The 25,482-nt window shown below is 42.6% G+C and overlaps 1 long non-coding RNA gene across 1 annotated transcript; it reads left to right on the top strand.

The window, feature by feature from the left end:
• The first annotated feature begins 509 nt into the window (after positions 1–509).
• Positions 510–23,019, top strand: LOC143838914 (uncharacterized). Its single transcript, XR_013231474.1, has 3 exons — positions 510–701; positions 17,092–17,115; positions 22,793–23,019. It is a non-coding gene; the product is annotated as an uncharacterized LOC143838914 (long non-coding RNA).
• The last annotated feature ends 2,463 nt before the right edge of the window (positions 23,020–25,482 follow it).

The raw sequence follows: 25,482 nt of genomic DNA, 5'->3' as shown, positions 1-25,482 counted from the left end.
CTTACCAGGACGAGTATTTGCTCATCTTCTTAGAGCTAGAAAAGGCCCTCCACGCGGGCAGGGGCAGCGGGGTGCACACAAGCCCCGGTCTGTAGAGCCCACTCAGCCACTCTCAGCACCGGTCCTCAATCAGGCTGGTGCCGAGGGAGCTGCACAGAGCCACGCGGTCCTCGCAGCTTGCCTCATGCAGCTGGGCTCGACACCGGCAGCCTCTCAGTCCCCAGCCCACTGTGCGAGCAGCGGAAAGAGCAGCGGAGTGCTTTGAAGCAGGCGCCCACCAAGCCTAGCGAGCCGTTTCTGCCTTCAGGGCCTGACCTGCCAGGGGGAGAATCGGCCTCTTTGCACAGAGCCCGACGAGCTTGCTTGACAGCAGGGGGGGGTGCGGCCGTGAGCCCCAGGTCGGCAAGGCCCATCCAGTCTCTCTCCAACACCCGCCCAAAATCAGGCTGGTGCTGTGAGAGCGGCCCTTTCGGCTCGCCTCGTGTAGCTCCTGAACACCACAGGGAACATGCAGCTCCCGCGGCGTTCTTGGTGAAGAGGACGAGACCTGCGCACGTGGAGACTTAAATACTCTCCACAGGTCCCACCCCACCCTTTACGCTGTGCGCGTGCGCGCTGCTGTCAGCACGCACGCTAGAAAGCCTCTGAGAGGTCACTTCTCCCTCCCAGCAAGCCCTCCGCCGCGTCAATGTTCGGCTGAGGTAAGTCTCGGCCGGGTCTTTCTTTTTGGCTGAAAGGGCTATTGACCATTTAGCCCCCTTTGGAGGACTTACAATGGATTATAATGACTTGGACCTATGCTTGTTCTCCATGCTCACAGGAGAGAATGCCCCCACATGTGGTGGTAATGCCCTCGGTTTAGAAAGATTTATGTCCAATCATTTCCCACCCTGGATTAGATAATTTAGGGTTTTTTAATATAAAAATGGCAAACTATCAAAAAGTAAAGATTTGGCTGTTGAGGAAAAGTGCTATCTGTATATCCATTAAGAACACTTTGTGCAGATGGGCAAGATTCAACTTATAAGAAATTCCCCCCCCCCCCCTATAACACAGCACTGTAAATCTTCTTTATACATTGACCATCCTACATTTGATTGAAATGTAGGCACTGAGCCCTCCAAATCTTGCTCCATGGGGAATGGTGAATCGGCTTCTGGTGTCCTTCTATATTTCTTCAACAAATAAAGACCAAAAGCAGAAATCTTGGCAGAGGCACAATTTTCAGGAGAATATGTTTAGACAGATAGACAGACAGAGATAGATATACAGCCATGATGGCAAAAGGGAGAGGTTCAGCATATGGCAGACTTACACATAGGAAGCATATAATAATAACATTCTCCATTGTATCTGGAAAGCATTGAAAGACACATAGAAAATGTCGTAACTTTTCAAACATTAATTAGATCATTTTACTATGCATTGTATTTTTAACACCTTAAAATCTTCTTCTAATTCTGTTTTAATATTATGCTATTATTTTTCTCACAACAATCAACTAGTTATCTATTCAAATATCTAGTTCATTTAATGAACTAGTTCATTTAATCTCGTTCATTTAATCGGCTGTAGTTGATTTAGTTAATTTATTCATAAACCATCATAATCATCTAGTTCATTTAATCATCAACTGTAAATAATTATATCACTCAACAATTTAATCATCAGTCATCATAATCATCTAGTTTCTTGAATCATCAATCATATCTAGTTCATTTAAACATCAACTGTAAAAAATTATATCATTCAATTAATTAATTATAAGTTAGTATAGAACTATTAAAAACCAATGTATTTCCAAGAATTAGAGCATTAACAAAAAACGTCAATTAAAACCCACTATAAAAGTAATGACCCACTCTGGATGACTTTGACAGGCAATCGGGCATCATTGATTCAAAAAATGAATTTCTTATGTTGTCATAACCTGGCCACAGCTTGTAATTACACATAGGAGTGTTGGTTCTGACACAGAGCAGAGTTCTACTGGAGTGGTCAGGTGACCACTCCCCTCCCCACTACCTAGATCTTAATGTCCCACAAAGGATTGTCCTCCCAGCCAGAAGCATGGGATGTGTCCTACACAAACTACCACTAGGGGCACACACACTCATTGGCCCACCTTGGCCAAACCAGTGATGTGAGTCCCTGGCCTGCCTACCAAGTGTCAGGACCAGTCACTCCCTGCCATCTCTTAGGAGGCCCCCAATCCTTGAAGTCTGGGACGTAGGCTGGATCTGACCATCCAGAAAGAAGAATAACATATTGCTGACATAGAACCATAATTACAGGGCGATTTGGAGGGCATCCCTCTTTCGCTGCAGCTTTCGACGAAAGAGGCCAGACCACTAGAAGTGGCAATATTTAATGGCCTGCCTCTTTGCGCCATCCATGTGCCTGACACCCATGTGTCAAGCCAGCTTGACGTTCCACTGCAGGTCATCCTCAGTGCTCTAACTTTGGTGCCAGCTCCTCTGCCTGTCAAACCACAGCCCTAGTGAGTCAGAGCCTTCCATTGTTTCCAATGGTTAGATGGCAGAATCAATCAATTGTCAAAATAGCAAAATCAATCAATACTTTCAATAGCCTCTACAGAAATGAAAAAAACAAGGATTTGTACTTAACACTAACACTTACAGGGAAATATAAGGAAGGGATATTTACTAAACAAGTTTTTATAGGAGCACCAATAGAAGGAGAGTTCTTAACAGAGAGAGATCCTTCATTTGATCTTATATACTACTATCCCAAAAAGTTCAAAACTTTATGATTCTATGATTTTTGCATATCTTATTTCTGTGTTTCGATCTTAGTCTGGATAGGGTACATCAGCCATATACTTACTGGGTCTCTAAATTCAAATGTCTTGATCCAATTCCCTTGAAACCTATCTTGTGGGGACTTATCTAAAAAGTCACTTTTGATTTTTGTTTCATTTCCCCCCTCTTTTAAAAGAGGGATTTCTCTTTGATTCCTTTTTATGCATATCTCAGTTTAAAACAGAATTGTGTACAGAAGGCTGGTTCCACGTTTTCATTGCATGGGGAAAGCACCATCAGCTGAATCCCTTGGCAGAAACTCTCACACACATTAGGAAATGGTTACAAAGTATTCAAATATATTCAGTTGAGTTGCATTGGATTATTTACTTGATAATTCAAATAAACTTCAGCGCTATTTCTCCTCTTAGTATAGACCCGGAAAATTATGTTAGAGGGTCTAAAACAAATACGTTTATTAATACTGTTCATGAAAGTTGTAAAAGCTTAAGTGTATGAGAAGTGCAGATGTCTTCTTAAATATCTGTCATGGGTATATGAATATGTGTGAAAAATGTATGAACTAATGCATTTTCCCCTCTCATTTTATTTAGTCTTATTTGAATATGAGTATTTTAAATCCTTTGTAATATTTCTTCATATATTTCTCTGGGTTTTAGAGAATACCCATAAAATAGAATATAACTGGAATATAAGTGGAATAAGTGGAATAAAAATGCAAATAATGGTAAGATACTCATACAATTCCTCCATAAAGTCAACTCCACCTTATTTGTCCCAGTGTGGGTGAACGGGGGGAAAGATTATATAATTCCTATCCTAGAAATAGAATGAGCGGTATACATTCATCAATATATATGGGTATATGTGTTTCGGTGAAGGCCCAATAATAATATACATTGTTCAACATTGTTCAGCAAAGACACAGTATTCAGGGGGAAAGTATTCCATTGAGAAATAGAGATTTAGCATACCACAGAGAATCTAAATTTTCAGTACTTTCAATTGCATCTGGGCAGTGTTCAGTGTTCTCCATCACATCACAACACTCTAAAAAGCACCACACTCACATTCCTGTAACATATGCACAATAGATTGGTGAGCTGCACTAATTCCCTTTAGTCCTGGTATTTAACCCCATTTAAACAGTAACCAAACCATATGTGCAGATTGTAGTTATGGGATCTTTGTCTGGATAGGGCCACCTCAGTCAAATTCCTCCAGGTCTCTAAATTATCCAGTTCCCTAAAAACTATTTTTGGAGGGGGGAGATGGAATATCTTAAAAATTTCATATTTTAGATAATAGTCTTGATTTTGTTTCATTTAGTCTGTTTCATACAGACCTGGGAAATAATAGTGTTAGAGGGGCTAAAACTAATATATTTATGGACAGTCGTTATGAGGGATTTAACACCTTAACTGAATTAGAAATGAACTTAAATATCTTTCTTGTGGATAAGGCTGTCAAATTGAGAAATGCAGGAATTAATTCATTTCCCCCTCTCTCATTAAATATGGAAAGTTCCAGTCATAGGTGTGAGTATTTTAAATGCTTTTTAAAAGCCCCCACATATGTTGGTGATATTGCCCTCATTTTAGAAAGATTTATGTCCAATCATTTCCCACCCTGGATTAGATAATTTAGTTTATCTGAAAATGGCAAATTAATAAAAAGGTAAAGATTTGGCTGTTGAGGAAATGTGCTATCTGTATATCCATTACGAACACTTTGTGCAGATGGGCAAGATTCAACTTATAAGAAATTTTTCCCCTATTACAAAGCACTGTAAATCTTCTTTATACATTGACCATCCTGCATTTGATTGAAATGTAGACAATGAGCCCTCTAAATCTTGCTCCAAGGGGAATGGTGAATCGGCTTCTGGTGTCCTTCTATATTTCTTCATCAAATAAAGACCTAAAGTGAAAGCATGGCAGAGGCACAATTTTCAGGAGAACATGTTTAGACAGACAGACAAACTAGATATACAGTTATGATGGCAAAAGGGAGAGATTCAGCATATGGCAGACTTACACATAGGAAGCATATAATAATAACATTCTCAAAAGCATCTGGAAAGCATTGAAAGAATCATGTTACAACTGTTCAAACATCATTAGATCATTTTACCATGCATTGTATTTTTAGCACCTTAAAAATATTCTTCTAATTCTGTTTTCAATATTATGCTATTATTTTATCTCACAACAATCAACTAGTTATCTATTCAAATATCTAGTTCATTTAATGAACTAGTTCTTTTAATCTCATTCATTTAATCATCAACTGTAGTGGATTTAGTTAATTTATTCATCAACCATCATAATCATCTAGTTCATTTAATCATCAACTGTAAATAATTATATCACTCAATTAATTATAGGTTAGTAAAGAACTATTAAAAATTAATGCATTTTCAAGAATTAGACCATTAACAAAAAAGTCAATTAAAGCACACTATAAAAGTAATGGCCCACTCTAGATGACTTTAACACGCAATCGGGCATCATTGATTCAAAAAATGTATTGTATCTTTTTGTTATGTTGGCATAACCAGGCCACAGTTTTTAATTGCACATAGGAGTGTTGGTTCTGACATAGAACAGAGTTCAGGGGACCACACCCCTCCCCACTACCTAGATCTTAATGCCCCACAAAGGTTTGTCCTCCCAGCCAGAAACATGGGTTTCTTTTCAACTAGGATCACCTTTAAAGTATGTTTCCTACACAAACTACCTCTAGGGGCACACATACTCATTGGCCCACCTTGGCCAAACCAGTGGTGTGAGTCCCTGGCCTGCCTACCAAGTGCCAGGACCCGTCACTCCCTGCCATCTCGTAGGAGGCCCCCAATCCTGGGACTGCGGGACGTAGGCCGGATCTCCCCAGAAAATCTGACTCCCCCTATGCTGTCCCACAAGCTATGACAATGGCAAAACAAGTAAGATACAAAATAAAACACTTAACCACCCAGAAAGAAGAATAACATATTGCTGACATAGAACCAGAATTACAAGGCGATTTGGAGGGCATCCCTCTTTCGCTGCAGCTTTGGGTGAAAGAGGCCAGGCCACTGCAAGTGGCAATATTTAATGGCCTGCCTCTTTGCCTTACCCATGTGCCTGACACCTGTGTGTCAAGCCAGCTTGACGTTCCACTGCAGGTCATCCTCAGTGCTCTAACTTTGGTGCCAGCTCCTCTGCCTGTCAAACCACAGCCCTGGTGAGTCAGAGCCTTCCTTTGTTTCCAATGGTTAAATGGCAGAATCAATCAGTTGTCAAAATAGCAAAATCAGTCAATACTTTCAATAGCCTCTACAGAAATGGAAAAAAAAAAACAGGATTTGTACTTAACACTAACACTAACAGGGAAATATAAGGAAGGGATATTTACTAAACAAGTTTTTATAGGAGCACCAATAGAAGGAGAGTTCTTAACAGAGAGAGATCCTTCATTTGATCTTATATACTACTATCCCAAAAAGTTCAAAACTTTATGATTCTATGATTTCTGCATATCTTATTTCTGTGTTTTCGATCTTAGTCTGGATAGGGTACATCAGCCATATACTTTCTGGGTCTCTAAATTCAAATGTCTTGATCCAATTCCCTTTGAAACTTATCTTGTGGGGACTTAACTAATAAGTCACTTTTGATTTTTGTTTCATTTCCCCCCTCTTTTAAAAGAGGGATTTCTCTTTGATTCTTTTTATGCATATATCAGTTCAAAACAGAATTGTGTACGGAAGGCTGGTTCCACGTTTTCATTGCATGGGGAAAGCATCATCAGCTGAATCCCTTGGCAGAAACTCTCACACATATTAGGAAATGGTTACAAAGTGTTCCACTCTAATGGCAGAAAGTGAAGAGGAACTAAAGAGCCTGTTGATGCGGGTGAAGGAGGAGAGTGCAAAAGTTGGTTTAAAATTCAACATCAAGAAAACAAAGATCATGGCATCCGGCCCTCTCAATTCCTGGCAAATAGATGGGGAAGAAATGGAGGTAGTGACAGATTTTATTTTCCTGGGCTACAAGATCACTGCAGATGGGGACTGCAGCAAAGAAATTAAAAGACGCTTGCTCCTGGGGAGGAAAGCTATGGCAAATCTAGACAGCATCCTAAAAAGCAGAGACATCACCCTGCCAACAAAAGTGCATTTAGTCAAGGCTATGGTCTTCCCAGTTACAATGTATGGCTGCGAAAGTTGGACCATAAGGAAGGCCGAGCGTCAAAGAATTGAATTTTGAACTCTGGTGCTGGAGAAGACTCTTGCGAGTCCCTTGGACTGCAAGGCGAACAAACCGGTCAGTCCTAGAGGAGATCAACCCTGACTGCTCTTTAGAGGGCCAGATCCTGAAGATGAAACTCAAATACTTTGGCCACCTCATGAGAAGGAAGGACTCCCTGGAGAAGAGCCTAATGCTGGGAGCGATCGAGGGCAAAAGAAGAAGGGGATGACAGAGAATGAGGTGGCTGGATGGAGTCACTGAAGCAGTAGGTGCAAACTTAAATGGACTCCGGGGAATGGTAGAGGACAGGAAGGCCTGGAGGATCATTGTCCATGGGGTCGCGATGGGTCGGACACGACTTCGCACATAACAACAATAACAACAACAAAGTGTTCAAATATATTCAGTTGAGTTGCATTGGATTATTTACTTGATAATTCAAATAAACTTCAGCGCTATTTCTCCTCTTAGTATAGACCCGGAAAATTATGTTAGAGGGTCTGAAACAAATACATTTACTAATACTGTTCATGAAAGTTTTAAAAGCTTAGGTGAATGAGAAGTGCAGGTGTCTTCTTAAATATCTGTCATGGGTATATGAATATGTGTGAAAAATATATGAATTAATGCATTTTTCCCCTCTCATTATATTTAGCCTGTAATGAGTGTGAGTATTTTAAATCCTTTGTAATTTTTCTTCCTATATTTCTCTGGGGTTTAGAGGATACCCATAAGATAGAATATAACTGGAATATAAGTGGAATAAGAGGAATAAAAATACAAATAATGCTAAGATACCCATACAGTTCCTCCATAAAGTCAACTCCACCTTATTTGTCCCAGTGTGGATGAATGGGGGGAAAGATTATATAATTCCTATCCTAGAAATAGAATGAGCGGTATACATTCATCAATATATATGGGTATATGTGTTTAGGTGAAGGACCAATAATAATATACATTGTTCAACATTGTTCAGCAAAGACACAGTATTCAGAGGGAAAGTATCCATTGAGAAATAGAGATTTAGCATACCACAGAGAATCTAAATTTTCAGTACTTTCAATTGCATCTGGGGAGTGTTCAGTGTTCTCCATCACATCACATCACTCTAAAAAGCACCACACTAACATTCCTGTAACATATGCATATAAGGAAGGGATATTTACTAAACAAGTTTTTATAGGAGCACCAATAGAAGAAGAGTTCTTAACAGAGAGAGATCCTTCATTTGATCTTATATACTACTATCCCAAAAAGTTCAAAACTTTATGATTCTATTATTTTTGCATATCTTATTTCTGTGTTTTCAATCTTAGTCTGGATAGGGCACATCAGCCATATACTTACTGGGTCTCTAAATTCAAATGTCTTGATCCAATTCCCTTGAAACTTATCTTGTGGGGACTTATTAGATAAGTCACTTTTGATTTTTGTTTGCTTGAAGACTGCCAGTGAGGGGGAGCTCACCACCTCCTTAGGCAGCCTATTCCACTGCTGAACTACTCTGACATTGAAATTTTTTTTCCTGATATCTAGCCTATATTGTTGTACTTGTAGTTTAAACCCATTACTGCATGTCCTCTCATCAACTGTATGTATGTATGTATGTATGTATGTATGTATGTATGTATGTATGTATTTATTTATTTATTTATTTATTTATTTATTTATTTATTTATTTATTTATTTATTTATTTATTTATTTATTTATTTATTTATTTATCATACTTCTATACCGCCCTCCCCGGAGGCTCAGGGCGGTTTACATTATAATAGAGAACAATAAATAAAACAGTCTGTAAAACATGTATAACTGATAACTAATAATTGTAACCAGATAACAACACAGTATAACAGTAAACAATATAGTAATACAAACAGGTCCAGGGCTTATTGATGGGATTCTGAGGGGGGTGGCTTATTGATGGGATTCTGAGGGGGGGTAGGGGGGGAACAGGGGCCCTTGGTCGCTGATTGATTATGTCTGGTCTCGGCCAAATGCCTGGTGGAGGGGCTCCTTTTTGCAGGCCCTGCGGAACTGTTTAACCTCCATCAGGGCCCTGATCTCCTCTGGGAGCTCATTCCACCAGGTATGGGCCGGAACAGAGAATGCTCTGGCCCTGGTCGAGACCAGGTGGACTTCTTTAGGGCCAGGGATCCTTAGCTGATTGGAGGATGTAGAGCGCAGAGCTCTATTGGGGGCATAGGCGGGGAGGCGGTCCCTTAGGTACACTGGGCCCTGACCGCGTATGGCCTTGAAGGTAATTACCAGAACCTTTAGTCTGATCTGGAATTCAACTGGTAACCATTGCAGCTGATGGAGAATAGGACGGGTATGAGACCTCCATGGTGTTGCTGTGAGGATCCTGGCTGCTGCATTTTGAACTAGTTGTAGTTTCCGGGTCAGGGCTAAGGGCAGGCCTGCGTAGAGCGAGTTACAAAAGTCCAGTCTAGAGGTGACCGTCGCATGGATCACTGTGGCTAGGTGTTCCGGGGCCAGGTAGGGCGCTAGTAGTTTGGCTTGGCGGAGATGGTAGAATGCCAGCCACATTACCTTTGTGATCTGGGCCTCCATTGTGAGGGAGGCGTCCAGAATCACGCCTAGGTTCCTGGCGGAGTGAGCCGTAGAGAGCTGCACGCCATCCAGGGTAGGCAGGCGTGCTTCCTCGCATGGGCCCTTCTTACCTAGCCACAGGACCTCGTCTTTGAAGGATTGAGCTTCAGATGACTCTGCTTGAGCCATCTCGTCACTACTTCTAGGCAGCTGGCTAATGCTTCTGGGGGAGAGTCAGGGCGGCCATCCATCAGGAGGAAGAGCTGGGTGTCATCTGCATATTGATGACAATCCAGCCCAAACTTCCGTACCAGTTGTGCGAGAGGGCGCATGAAGATGTTGAATAGGATAGGAGAGAGGACTGTTCCTTGTGGGACTCCACAAGTAAGTTGCTGGTGGTCTGATGTTTTCTCTCCTATTGCAACCCTCTGTCCACGATCCTGGAGGAAGGAGATCAGCCATTGAAGGGCTGTCCCTCATATTCCAGCATCGATGAGGTGGCGAGCTAGAAGCTCGTGATCGACTGTGTTGAACGCTGCTGAGAGGTCTAATAATATCAGCAGGGCCAACCCGCCTCGATCCAACTGGCGACGGAGGTCGTCCGTCAGGACGACTAGCACTGTCTCTACCCCATGGCCAGGCTGGAAGACTGACTGGAATGGGTCTAGGACCGAAGCTTCTTCCAGGTATTCCGTCAGTTGGTTTGTGACTGCCCTTTCTATCATCTTGCCCAGAAACGCTAAATGCGAAACGGGCCTGTAGTTGTTAGGCTCTTGTGGATTTAGAGATGTTTTTTCTCAACAGGTGACGTACCACAGCCTCTTTCAAACCCTCCGGGAATTCTCCTGTTGTGAGAGATAGGTTGATTATCTCCTGGAGGGGGCCCTTTATCTTTATGCCAGCTGTTTTTAAGAGCCAGGATGGGCAAGGATCTAGTGGGCATGTAATTGGTCTTGTTGTCGCTAGAATCCTTTCCACTTCGGTCAATGTGAGTCATCTGAAGGTACTCATAGTTTTCTCCAAAGACGGCCAAGGGGCCTCTAGTTCACTTTTTGTATCTAAGGTTGGAGGGAGGTCGTGGCAGAGTGTCGAGATTTTGTCCGCAAAATGACTCGCAAATGCCTCACAGCTGATGTCCAATTGGCTACTGTTTTGTTGCCCTTCAATCAGGGCAGTGAGGGATTGAACTACCTTAAACAATTGAGCTGGGCGTGAGTCTGCAGATGCGATGGTAGCCGAGTAAAAATTGTGTTTTACTGACTTCACCGCCATCTCATAGGCTTTCATCTGCATTCTATAAGATGTTCTCGAGGCTTCATCACGAGTCTTCCTCCAAACTCGCTCTAGCCGTCTCAGTTCCTGTTTCTTGTCGCGAAGCTCCTTGGTGTACCAGGGGGCTCGCTTGAGACGGGGCCAGAGAGGGCATTGGGGAGCTATCTCATCAATGGCAGTCAACAGTCTGTTATGCCAGTCACTGACCAGGCCGTTGAGAGAAGTGCCGGGAGGCATTGGTTCCCACAGAGCAGTCAGGAATCCTATTGGATCCATAAGTCTCTGCGGGCGAGCTAAAATTTGCTCGGCGCCCAACTGAGGAGGTGGTGGGAGCCTTAGCCGAGCCTTTAGAGCATACTGGTCTGACCATGGAACGGTTGTTGTTGTGACCAGATCCACATCCAAACCTGTGCCCAAAATAAGATCCAGGGTGTGACCTGCTTGATGGGTGGGGCCAACAACAAATTGCGAGAGCCCTAGTGTTGCCATGGATGACACTAGGTCCTGTCCAGTTCTAGAGGACAGTAGCTCAGCATGGATGTTAAAGTCCCCCAGGACTAGTAGAAGAAGAAGAAGAAGAGTTGGTTCATATATGCCGCTTTTCCCTACCCGAAGGAGGCTCAAAGCGGCTTACAGTCGCCTTCCCACTCCTCTCCCCACAACAGACACCCTGTGGGGTGGGTGAGGCTGAGAGAGCGCTGATATCACTGCTCAGACAGAACAGTTTTATCAGCGCCGTGGTGAGCCCAAGGTCACCCAGCTGGCTGCATGTGGGGGAGTGCAGAATCGAACCCGGCATGCCAGATTAGAAGTCCGCACTCCTAACCACTACACCAAACTGTCACTACACCAAACAATAGACTGGAGAACTGTAGCGTCCAAGCCGCCACCGCCTCTAGCAGGGCAGGCAGGGCATCTGGCGGTGCATTGGGCGCGCAGTATACTAGCCAGATGGCCACGCTCTCGGTTGATCCCCATCCGAGGCCAACACATTCAATGCCTGGTATTGATGGCGCAGGTTCTAAAGGAGAAAGCCTCTCGGGTTAGGATTGCCACCCCTCCTCCCCGCCCCACTGTCCGGGACTGGTGGAGGACAGAAAACCCAGCAGGGGCTAGATCTTTGAGGGCAACTGTTTCCCCCTCCCTGGTCCAGGTTTCTGTCATGCACGCCAGGTCCGCTCTTTGCTCTGCAAAGTAGTTTTGCAGCGTAGAGGTTTTGTTGTTTATTGACCTGGCGTTGCACAGCACTAGTGTCAGAGGAGGGTTGTTTACCTTTGCCTCCAGCCTAGTGTCACGAGGGATGGGGTGGAGTCTGGAGGGGGCTCGAGTATGGTTGGTTTGATGTATCTCCGCCATCCGCTGTGCCTGCCTTTGCCCCTTATTATTGGGATCCCTGACCCTATCAAGGCCCCTGCTTTTTCTCCTTCCTCAGTTTTGTTAGGCATTATGAGCTCTATGGACACTGTTGGTTCAATTCTTAGTTCTATGGTTTGGCTGGGGTTGATTGTTGAACCCCGGTTCTGTCTTTGTGTGTGTGAGTTTGTGTATCTGTGGGAGGTTGGCCCTGATCGCTAATTACAGCCTCTCAGGGCTTTCCAGTTCCACTTATGTGTAGTTATGTGCTGGGTGTAGGGTGTGTGTCGTTGTGGGTGCCTGGAGGGGTGGTCCCGATCGGCTGTTGTGGCACCTCAGGGTTGCCCAGTCCAGGGGTGTGTGATGTATGAGTGGCCTGAGTGTTATTTCATGTTGGATTGTGATTGGAAGTTGTGGATTGGATGGTGGCTAGTTGGCAGTTTGGGTTGTTTGGTGAGTGGAGGGTAAGTTGATAGGTTGGTTGGATTAATTACTTCGGCTGGGTTCAATTAACTTGATTTTTTGGAATTTAATTGTTTTGGGTGGGTTGAGGTAGAATTTAGATTGTTGGGTGAGGGTTAGTTTTTTTTGGGGGGGGTGGGTTTCGGTATTGGGTTTGTGTAGATTAATTAATGGTAGTTGGTTGTATATGGTGGGTGGATGGGCAGGTGTTAATTTAGTGTGAAATCAATCAGGATTAGTTGATTGTTTTGGTTTGGGTAGATCTGTTGGTGGCAATTTGTTGTTTTGGCTGGGTGGGGTGTTGATTAATTTGGTTTGGTTGGGTAGATGGGTGGGATGGGAGGAGAACTTAATTTGATTTGGAGTCTGTTCGGTGTGGGTTGGTAGTTAGTGAAGGGAACTCTTCTTATTTCTCTCCTATCTTTTCCCTCTTTTTTCTTCCCCCCCTCTTTCCTCATTTTCTCCTTCTTCCCCCCCTCCCCTCTTTTTTGTCCTTCTTTCCCCTCTTCCCTTCCTTTTCCCTTCTTTCCCCTCCCCTCTCCCCCCTTTTTTCCCTTTCTTCCCCCTTCCCCTCTTTTCTGTGCATAACACAATGTTCCCGCCTAATTCTTTCGGCATTGCTGGTAGTTTGGCCGGTGTCTTCTTTTTCGCTCTCTCTGTCCTCTCCCCTTCCTTCCCCCCTCCGTTTTCTGTTTGCAGTTTTTTTTCCCCGCTTGATTATCTTCCCGCCCTATTTGTTCCCGCTCAATTTCTGACAGTTGTTTAATGACCCTTCCCCCTTCTTGGGTGGAGTTTTCTCCGTTTAAGATCCTCTCCCTCCCCCACCTAATTTGCTTCCCGCTCAATTATTCCTGCTCAATTTTCTCAACATTTGTTTGGTATCCCTTCCCCACTCTGGTGTGAGCAGCGTCCGCCTGTGTCCCTCTCCCTCCCCCACGCAATCAAGACACTATTCCCTCCCAGGACCCCCAATCATTCGTGGGCAGTCTCCCCCCTCTCTGGGCACAAATCAATTAAATCATTTATAATTAAATAGTTAAATCAATTATCAGCTTACTCCCTTCCATTCCCTTCCCTTGCTTTGTTGTTAGGTTGGTTCTCACTTTCTCTCTCTTTTCTATCTTTTCCAGTCTTTCTGTTCCCTCTTCCTTGTTGCTAGGCAGCTTTTCTCTCTTCTTTGTTTTTGGGCAGATCCTCCCCCCCTCCACATGTTTTCATTCCTTTCTTGAACCTGCCTTATTGTTGCTCTTTGGTTATTTCCCTCCCCTTCTCTTTCTATGTTGCTATATTCCCGCTATAATTTATAACTGTTAGGGGGTCCGGCTTATTTTTTTCTTTTTTGGAGAGCCTCTAGTCCCGCAGTCTGTTTAACCCCCTCCCCCAGTTGCTCAGTCAATTTTGATAGACAATTAGTTTTTTTAATGTGTGTAAATAATTATATAATTATATCACTCAATTATATCAAATAATTATCACTCAATTAATTAATTATAAGTTAGTATAGAACTATTAAAAATAAATGCATTTCCAAGAATTAGAGCATTAACAAAAAAACTTCAATTAAAACCCACTATAAAAGTAATGGCCCACTCTGGATGACTTTGATAGGCAATCGGGCATCATTGATTCAAAAAATGAATTTTACATTTTTGTTATGTTGGCATAACCTGGCCACATCTTTGTTTTGTTGGCATAACCTGGCCACATAGGAGTGTTGGTTCTGACACAGAGCAGAGTTCTACTGGAGTGGTCAGTTAATCACTCCCCTACCCACTACTTAGATCCTAATGTCCTGCAAACGATTGCCTTCCCGTCTCCCAGCCAGAAACATGGGTTCCTTTTCGATCAGTATCCCCTTTAAGGGATGTGTCCTACACAAACTACCTCTGGTGGCACACACACTCATTGGCCCACCTTGGCCAAACCAGTGGTGTGAGTCCCTGGCCTGCCTACCAAGTGCCAGGACCCGTCACTCCCTGCCATCTCTTAGGAGGCCCCCAATCCTGGGAGTCTGGGATGTAGGCCGGATCTCCCCAGAAAATCTGACTCCCCCTATGCTGTCCCACAAGCTATGACAATGGCAAAACAAGTAAAATACAAAATACAACACTTAACCACCCAAATAGAAGAATAACACATTGCTGACAAAGAACCAGAAGTACAGGACGATTGGGAGGGAATCCCTTCTTCGCTGCCCTTGTTTTGGGCAAAAAAAACAAGGATTTGTACTTAACACTAATACTAACAGGGAATAATGAGGAAGGGAGATTTGCTAAATAATTTCTTATAGGAGCACCAATCGAAGGAGAGTTCTTAACAGAGAGAGATCCTTCATTTGAACTTATGTACTACTATACCAAATCAGTTCGAAACTTTATGATTCTATGATTTTTGCATATCCTATTTCTGTGTTTTCGATTTTAGTCTGGATAGGGTACATCAGCCATACACTTCCTGGTTCTCTAAATGCAAATGTCTTGATCCAATTCCCTTGAAATTTATTTTGTGGGGACTTATCTAATAAGTCACTTTTGATTTTTGTTTCATTTGTCCCCTCTTTTAAAAGAGGGATTTCTCTTTGATTCCTTTTTATGCATATCTCAGTTCAAAACAGAATTGTGTACGGAAGGCTAGTTCCACGTTTTCATGGGGAAAGCATCATCAGCTGAATCCCTTGGCAGAAACTCACACACACATTAGGAAATGGTTACAAAGTATTCAAATGAATTCAGTTGAGTTGCATTGCATTAATTACATGAGAATTTAAAGAAACATCAGCGCTATTTTTGCTCTTAGTACAGACCTTCGAAATTATGTCAGCTGGTCTAAAACAAATACATGTACTAATACTCTTTATGAAAGTTTTAAAAACTTAAGTGAATGAGAAGTGTAGGTATCTTCTTAAATATCTGTCATGGGTATAAGGCTGGCACCTGGAAAAATATATGAACTAATGCATTTTCCCCTCTCATTATATTTAGGGTATATTGGTGAGTATTTTAAATCCTTTATAATTTTTCTTCACGATTCGTAATCTATATTCTCTGGAGTTTTGATGATGCCCGTAAGATAGAATATAAGTAGACTAAATATATAAAATAGGGTAAGATACCCATACAGTTCCTCCTTAAATTCAATGTATAGCCCTGGGAAATTATGTTAGAGGGCCTAAAACAAATATGTTTGCTAACACTCTTTGTGAAAGCTTTAATATATATAAACAAATAAATAAATATATAAAAGCTTAAGTGTATTAGAAGTGCAGGTATCTTCTTAAATATATGTCGTGACTTTTAGGCTGGCACATTGAAAGATATATGACCTAGTGCATTTTCCCTCTCTTATTAAACTTAGAAAATGCCAGGCATGGCGAGTGTTTCAAATCTCTGTTTTTGCAGCATTTTATAATATTTGTTTTTCTGGGGCGTCTATATGATGCCTGTCACATTTCACCTTCGGTTTAGACAATGTGTCCTTGCATTGGACAGCTGCATTCAACTCAAGTGCTACTTAACCCAAGGGAAAGCATATAGATATTGTGTGGGTGCCTGTATATCTGCCGTGATTTTGGATGGGTGCCTGTATATCTGCCGTGATTTTGGATTAAACGGACTTGATCTGCACAAAACCCCTCCAAGTTCTTGGAACTAGTTTAAATGTCTTTGACACCCTTTAAATTCATGCTTCCTCCTCCCTACTCCATGAACCAAAAAATGAAGCATATGTTTGAATCACTGCTACTCATCTTTAGCAGTGACCTACAAAATGGAATATGTTTTGTTTCTTGGCATGTTTTGCTTCCCTCACCCCCAAGATACATCCCTTCTCAGGGGCCATTTAAACCCCTTCAGATTGTTTGGAAGGGGGTTATATATCTTGGACTCTTTAAAACCATACTTTCAGCTCCCTATTCTTCATGAACCAAAACAAAACAGTTCAGTTCACTTGGGAGCCTCCTGGTAAGAGGTGTGGGAGGGAAAACATGGGAAGAAACAACAAACATTTATTGGGGGGGAGGTTGAGTGTTTTCTGGAATACGTATCATACAAATATGATGCTATTATCTTTATAAGTATCTGCCTCAGACCCTCCAGTAACTTCCCTTTTGAAAATAACTGCCCTGAACCAGCAGAATCAAAATCTGCACACAGATTTCAATTTCAAACAATCAGTGTCCTACATGACCAGGAGCAATCATGTATAGGAACAATCTGCCTCCCAACACCAGTTAAAGTACACAAACTACATTCATCAAGCTGGATTCATGGGCAAAGGGACAGGGACAAAGACAGGAAATCTTTGTCTCCTGTCTTTAGCACTGTGTCCCAGGCTTTGTTGCTGACCCCTGAGTGTTACTGATGCTACTTTGTGAAACAGACCAAGGACCATAAATAGCATTTTAATATCCATGTTATTCTTCTTTGCTTTTTAGGGAGATGCTGACAAGGATGCATCTGTGAGTATTTATGTATCACAGTTGGTCATGTGAGGTCTCAGTTCCCACCTTCCTGAAAAATCAAAATACTGCCACCACCCTCACAGTGGAACATGCTTGCTATAGATTCATGCTTGGAGGACCCATTTTAGTGGTGGACCCCATTGAAATATGTTCCAAATGGGGTCGCATTTCAGTGCAAGAGCAGATCTGGTGCTTAAATGATTCCCTGAGGGGGACACAGAATTCTGTGGAGCATGCAGTTACACAGCTACATATTACTAGTGGCTTGGAGTGGGCTTTTAAAATTTGGGCTTTTAACATTATTTGGGCTTTTAGCATTTCCATTTCCAATTCCTTATTTTTTTTCTGTAAATACTGTTTTTTCTTTATTCTTTTTCTTCCAAATACTATGCATTGTCAAGATACCTCTTATATACACTTTGCTTGAATCCCATACAATTCAATTATGCACGGTTATCTAAGGTCTTCTCCCAAAAAATCAGTTTCACAATCTCTAACGATCCTTTGATCTAGTTGTTGTTGTTGTTAGGTGCGAAGTCATGTCTGACCCACTGCGACCCCATGGACAATGATCCTCCAGGCCTTCCTGTCCTCTACCATTCCCCGGAGTCCTTTTAAGTTTGCACCGACTGCTTCAGTAACTCCATCCAGCCACCTCATTCTCTGTCATCCCCTTCTTCTTTTGCCCTCAATCGCTCCCAGCATTAGGCTCTTCTCCAGGGCGTCCTTCCTCCTGATTGATCTAGTAGTAACATATTTTTAAGAGACCATCTTATTTCTAAATTTTTTTTTATCCACCTGAAATCTAAAGTAACCAGAATTATTCCTGGAAAATATCATATTTGAAGTCCAGATATAACTACTTTTGGACCAAGATTAGTGTCTTGCCCAAAAGAAGAGAGGAAAATGTATTTGATGTATATTTTTTGTCTCTCCAGACATCTACCAACTGTACATTTTTAATCAACAACAATAATCAAGCCCTTTCTCCTGAGTCAATCCAGCTTTCCCCCCTGTCACTCAAGTTCTTAACTTTCAAGGAATCTTCCATCTTATTAAAATCTCCCATTAATAACATCTCTGTAGAAGAAAAATTTCCAACTCTCTCTTCAGTTCCTTATAAATTTTTTCTTTCCCATTATTGGGTGCACATTCCCCCACTACTATTAATTTCATTTTGTCTATTTACACCTCTAACACAATATATCTGACATCCTTTTCAGAAAAAAAAGTTTAGGTTAGCAATACTCTTTTACATAAACAACAATTCTTTTTCTTGTCTCCATACAGGCCTAGTCCACATGGGTGGAATAGGACAGGGTGACATAGGGCTAATCCCTGTGTCCAGATGACATTGCCACCATTCCAGGCCCCTCCGGAGCCTGCTGCACTTCAGGCCCTCATTTGCCCTGAGCTAAGGGAACATGGACTCCGGGGAATGGTAGAGGACAGGAAGGCCTGGAGGATCATTGTCCATGGGGTCGTGATGGGTTGGACACGACTTCGCAACTAACAACAACAACAAGGAAACATGGGAGAATCTGCATTCCCTTTTCCTGCTATGGGGGCAAATAGAGCCTGTCCTTTAGCAGGCCTCAGTGGAAGGGATGAGCTGGGCCTTCCAGATCCAGCTCCTCCCTGTCCTATGGAGGCTTTGTGGTGTTGTAGGGTGGTCTGGAGCTTTACTTTTTTTTTTTGCCGGAAGTTGGGTTGCATTCCCATGCAATCCCACCTTCCTGAAAAATCAAAACACCACCACCACCCTCACAGTGTAACACACTCACTATGGATTCATGCTTGGGGGACCCATTTCAGTGGTGGACTGGGGACTCCATTGAAATGTGTCCCAAATGGGGTCGCATTTGAGTGCCAGAGCAGATCTGGTGCTTAAATGATTCCCTGATGGGGACACAGAATTCTGTGGAGCATGCAGTTACACAGCTACACATTGCTAGTGGCTTGGAGTGGCACTGCCAGTGTAGAATTAACCACAGAATTATAAATCCATGTACAAGCTCTCTATCAATTATGTTTTGCTTTCCTGATAAAGGAATCTTAGCTACATATATGACAATAATAATTTAATCTGCCATGTCTCAGTATTTGCATCCTATAATAAAAACCTGGTCTACTGTTGATTGTGCCTGATGAAGATGATATATATTATTTATTCATTTATTAGATTTCTAGACTGCCAGTCTTTCAAGCAACCAATTTAATAACAATCTGAATAAACCCCCATTAGAATCCTACATATAAAATTCAGCATCAGAAAGTAGGTGGCAAAAATTACCCCCCCCCATCACCCTTCATACTTCCACCAGGCAACCACACACCTTGGTGGAATGGGGGTTTGCTCTTTGTTCTGGCATAGCCTGAGAAGGTGTCCCTGATCTTACATGCTCTGTCCCTAACTGATGACCTGGTAGAAGAGCTCCATTTTTGCAGGCAAGTAAAAATGGGAAGAAAGAGAAATTTACCCAGAGTTATAAGGAGGCCATTCAGCACTGGATAAATATAGTAAATAACTCACCTTATATAAGCACCGTATTTTTGGCATTTTGCATGATGTCATGAACATTCAGCATCCAAGGACCAAACCGGTAGCTACACTCTCCTTTTAAAAGTGTGAGCAGAGGAATAGCATGAAGTAGATTCCCCCAACTAAAAAGCGCAATCTACAAGAGAGCAACCAGCAAGCCAAAAGCTAAGGAAATCTGTAGACCCGAAGTTGTGCTATTTCCACCTCCAAATCCCACCATTGCACCCACCTCCATCTCCATTCTTCCAGGGACATTTTCTTTTTAGAGCAATCTGTCTGGAGCAACAAATAGGCATAAATAGGCATAAAATTGCAGGCAAAACAAAAAAAAAAGAAAATTTCACCCAGTTAAAATACAAAGCCGGTCTCTATAAAGTCCCTCCCCCCAAAAATCAGTTATGGGATTAATTTTTAAAAGATTCAAGGCTCGTGATTCCATAAGGGTTGGCATTATAAACAGCACTATGCATCTATAATTTAATTTTTTGTTTTAAAAAATTACTGCAATCATGGGCCCTTTAAAACATGGAGAAAGGTGATTGGCTGCCTGGCTGGATTGACAGGTGGAGGAGAGTCGCAATCAAAGTGCGTTTCTCTCTTCCACCATTTCAAGCAGGCATGTGGAGTGCTAAGACACACGATAAGGCAGCAGGTGAAAGCAAGAGAGCCAGAAGGTGAGGAATGGTCAGAGGCATGTTATTTTTTAGCGTTACACCATTTCACTGGCATAACACTATTTTTTCAATGTACGGAGCTGCCCTTAGCTTTACTGGAAAGTGTATGGGCGATGAAATCTTTCATCTGCAGTATAAAATAGGATGAAGTAGGTGGGTAAGGAAATTGTCATAATGAAGGAGATGCCCATGAACGTTTTTGATTTAAAAAAAAGTATCTTCTCCGCAATGATGAAAAGTTGATTCCTTTGAAGCAGTCTGCTGTTCTTTGAGGTCCGTAGTTCTTTGAAGCAGGAGGCCATTCAGAAGACTCCAGAAGTGTAGTTATTTCATGTGGAGGTTGTGCCCATTTGGAGACACTTTTCTTTAAGGAAATTGAAGTTCTCTACCTTTTAAAATGCAAATGTCATCTAGTGGCAAATGCTTCTTAGTACTAACGACAATGTATTCGGTCCTCTCCAGATCACAGATAGATCTGGAAAAAACACCGATATTTTCAGTTGATATTCTTGTTTCAGGGTGATATTCAGGATTCTCAAGAAGGCTTGAGAATCCTGACCCTGAATAAGGAAGAAAGGAGGAGAATAGATGCTTTGGACTTATGGTATTGGAGATGAATGCTACAAATACCATGGACAGCCAAAGTTACCAACAAGATAGTTTTAGAGAGGAGCAAACCAACTATGTCATTAGAAGGCAAGCTATTACGGGTAAAGCTCACTTACTTTGGACACATCTTGCGGTCAAACTCGCTAGAAAAATCATAAATCCTCGGCATGGTCAGAGGCAAAAGGCAGCGTGGTCGCCAAAGGATCCGCTGGCTCAACACAATCAAAGCCAGTACATGCATGATCATGAACCAGCTAAAAGAAGCAGTCAGAGACAGGGGCACATGGCGAAGACTTTCCTATAGAATCATCGAGGGTCGGACATGACTGAGCAGATGACATCATCGTCAAGAAGGCTAAATATAGATTACCAAATATATTGCTGAACTATTGAGGAATATCCAAAAGTATTCATAGCTGGTGTTTTCAGGCTTCTGTGACTGTTTTCTTCTCTTCAACTTTACAAGCTTTCTATTGGCCCTGGATTCTGCTGGTATTCTTTGATTTTACAGGTCCAACACAGCCAGTGTCCCTAGCTTGAATAAGTTCTTCTAGGATTTGCTGGTTGTGTTGTGCTTCTCACATTGTCCTGGGGCCCTGTTGGGATACTCTGGTTTTATGTTGGCTTTGTTGGGCTTCCTGGTTCAAAGTTCATTTGGAGCTTTTGTTTATTGCTTCCTCATGTTAGTATGGCTATTGGCTTCTTTGACTATTTCTCCCAAAAAGGAACAATGAGGGCAAGAAGGGATACTGATAGGACCCTTGTTCAGGGGACCACAGAACTGGATCTCTTTGTCCAACATATTTGAAACTTAGGGGGCAATAGGGCTGTTGTAATTTTGGTGTCATTTTAGTAATAATAAACCCCCCAGCCACTCCAGTGTTTCTGAAATCATCCCGACTAGGGAATCATGGAATGTAAACAATTCCAAAATCCTCTCCCCCAAATAGAAACATGAATCCCAAAATGGAATCAGAACTTGAATACCCAAAATGCTAGTATTTAAGGTTTTCTCCAAATCCAAATGATAAATAGTGATTTTGTAAAAGGCACATCCTTGGTGCCATTCATTATGGTCTTAGAAGTTTACCAATGTAGTCACTGATGCATTGCTTTGCAGGAGTGCAGGTGTGTAGCTCGCATAAAAAGACACCACCCAAGATATTTTGGAATAATAAGGCCACAGCTTTTATTACCTTCCTAGCAAAGGAGAGTTTGCATGGCATGAGGAAGAATCCAGCGATGATGCGGTCAGCAGACAATGAATACCCCAAGGTCTCAGATGGCGCCCTGGAGAACCATTCTAGGCATAAGCCTAAAGCTGGGATTCCTTGCCATCTGAAGACCCACCCTGGGAAGGTAGTATAACAGGGATCTAATGGGCATAAGCTTTTCCCCAAACCACATGGCCATGCGAGCCTGCCTACCCAGCAAGGTTGGCATTCTGCTCACATACGCGCCAATCTCTTAATGATGCGGCCAAAGGCAGAGGGAAACTGATGTGTACACCAGTTCCCCCCAAAAGGATTCTCCCCATGTGACAATAAACATAGGAAACAAAAACAATAAAGTCTAACACCAAACAGAATAAAAGAAAGCGAGAGAGGGTGGGAAGCTTTCCACTGCTGCTCCAGGGAGGAAAGAGGCTGAGCACATAGACTCAGCCCCTTTTACGGGCGTCAGACACGCCCACTCCTCCCCCACCCTACAGAGGCGCTTCTTTGCTTTTTAAACTGCCGGGATCACTTCTCCACGACAGCAATTGAAGCCACCGGTAAGTCGTGGCTTCTTATTGTAGTCACTGATTCATTGGGAATGTTTGTACTAATATCTATCATTTGCATTGTAGCGCAAATAAGGGACATGACTTTTGTGAAGACCCTGGACCACGATGACGGTGCCTTACGTTCTTCTGTACTTCCTGCTCTGCGCTCACTCAAGCCAATCAAATGACAATAGATCATTGCAAATCATAGTGGTGTTATCCAGATTAATTCTTGATTAGATACTGATTTTGTTGCCTTAAATCAAATGGCTCAGGACAATACGATCTGTTCTGTTACAGCCTTGGGGAATGGGGAAAGCTTTGCAAAGAAATAAATAAAAGAAAACTGCAACCAGAGGAAAATGGTTTGTATGATTTCCTGGATAGTCACAGGAGGAGATGACATTTTCATTGTTGCTTGAATAAATTCAGCTCAGTTCTAACTACTGCTCATTTTGCTGAGAAATTCTGGACTTGCCCAAATGTCCCAAAAGTATCACAGAAGATAACAAGGATTAGTCAACCTGGAGTTTAACAAACCTTTAACTGCAACTACTTGCTCCATTCCTACTTTGCTGCTAAACTAGGATCCCAGGGTTTCAGAAGCACCATACTGGTTCCAACATCTGTTTTGTCACTTAGCTGCCCCACAGGCATCACAGCCTGCACATGACAATGTGCTCTAAGAATCTGACAGTTTAATGCTATCCCCTGACAGTGATGGCCATGCAGATTCAGGCTCTATACCAAGCGACTTCCATTCCCCAGGCCCAAAAGTCTGTGAGGTCTCTGAGGCCAATTCTGCACTAGCGACACCACTCCAAGCCACCACCAGTTGTTCCCAGCAGACCAGCATTCTCTACCACTTCCTGGGTTCTAACACGGGTCCATTATCACTGGTGTATCCCATCTGTCCTGAAGTTCTGAGGCCACTCTAGGCGGCTGGCACTATCAAACTCAGGAGTCTTTCTGTATTTTTTCAAGTCACTGGATTTGTTGCAATATCCATGCAAGGGGAGGACATGGAAAAGTTCCTGGCTGCAGTCCCTCCCCAGAGCTGTTTTAAGTCACAAAGCACCAAGCAACACACAGCCCCGTTTGCTGGTTTATTTTCCCTTTATTTTTCACTCTATTTTTGGCCGAAAATCGCACCCGTGCGGGGGGGGGGGGGTATTTTTTTTTCACTCGGTGGGAGCGTGGCAATGATGAAACGGCAGCTCAAACACCGCCTGCTAGCTAGATGGGTCTCTCCGTTGCAACGAATCAACGCAGATTCGTTGCAACGTATGTGTGTGTGTGTTTTTAAACCTTCCTTAAAGAGAAAGGGGCTTTTGGGGAGCATGATAACAGCCACCCATTGGCTGCTTGACAGCAGGGGTGGGACAAAGCTCGGCAATATTGCTTCGTGGCTAGCGATTTTTGCTGAGACCGGAAACCTGTGGGAAATGATAGAAATGCAACTGGATTCAACTACAAAGGCAGGTATGCATAACGACGAATTCCACTATTTAAAATGGCATTTTTTCGTTCCGCAACCAATTTGCTACATAGATCCTGGTGTGGAATGGCCCTGGGTCTGGCAGTGAGGTGGGGATGATGGAGTGGCATCTACCTGCCCTAGCCCTGGGTTTCTCAATGGTGAATAGGTTGAAGAAGGCTGCCCGTTTGCTTTGTCAGCGTTGTTTTCTTTCCCACGTGTGGTTTCTCCTTTCCAGTTTTGATATTTCACCTCTATATGTGATGCAGATTTCCCTGTATATTTAGTGCAGGTTTTTATGCCACACCAACAGTTATGTAATATTCAATTGACCACAAGGGGGACCCAAACACAGGTGGATTTTTCTTTAAAAATCCTGAAGCAATACGGACACACAAGCAAAGAAAAAGAGACTGTAGAAGAGCCCCAGGTTGTGGGCCAGGTATACCTCCTACACAAGCCTTCCTGGTGGTATCCCCTCACTGGCAGATTAGTGAGGATCAGAGTCTGTTGTGACACTAAGAACTGCATATATTTCCACACAGACTCAGCAGGTAACAGCTCTGCAGTCTCTTAGGCACCAGGTGAAATGTTTCTATTTTCCATAGCTTTTTGTATCTCATGTCTCACTATAAGATGATTACTCCCCAATTTTTTATGACCCTGCATTGCACATGAGGATTATCAAAATTGTAAGCAATAAAAACCATAAAAATAAGTTTCAAGCTATCCACAATTTAAAACATTTTTTTTAAATGCCCCTTTGACTGCATTGGTCCAGTGCTTGGAGGCAGTGATGAAATGGCTTGTCCAAAGAAGTCTTTTATACAGTTTACCAGGAAAATTCCATCCAAACTGTCCCTCCGAGGGTGTTCCTGGGCCAGGCTCACACTCTTTTCCCTATACTCCCCAAACATACATTTTCCATACATGCATGTACATTAAAATAAGTCAACCCAGGGGGTGGTGATTCTACTATGCCAATAAGTCTCACTCAAATGTCAACATCTATATTTCTCACCTTTACTCCAAAAAACTGGTTCCCCCCCCCCCAACAGTGGTCTTATCACCAAGAGGGGTGCCAAGATTCTTAGTTTCTATCTAAACAGCTGCTTTCTTCAGCTCATTTAATTATCAGGGTGAAATGATGGTGCTACGATGGTACTAAACAAGAAATTCAGCTCTGACCCTTCAGTAGCTCAGCAGACATTTTTTGATCTTTGCCAGGCTAGGCTGTTAACGCCTACCTGGCCCTGGAACATTTAGCCAGGCTTGATTACTGTAACTCACTTTACGT

Source organism: Paroedura picta, chromosome 5 (genome assembly GCF_049243985.1).
Source record: "Paroedura picta isolate Pp20150507F chromosome 5, Ppicta_v3.0, whole genome shotgun sequence".
Taxonomy (NCBI): domain Eukaryota; kingdom Metazoa; phylum Chordata; class Lepidosauria; order Squamata; family Gekkonidae; genus Paroedura; species Paroedura picta.
This window is presented reverse-complemented; position numbering and strand designations above follow the sequence as displayed.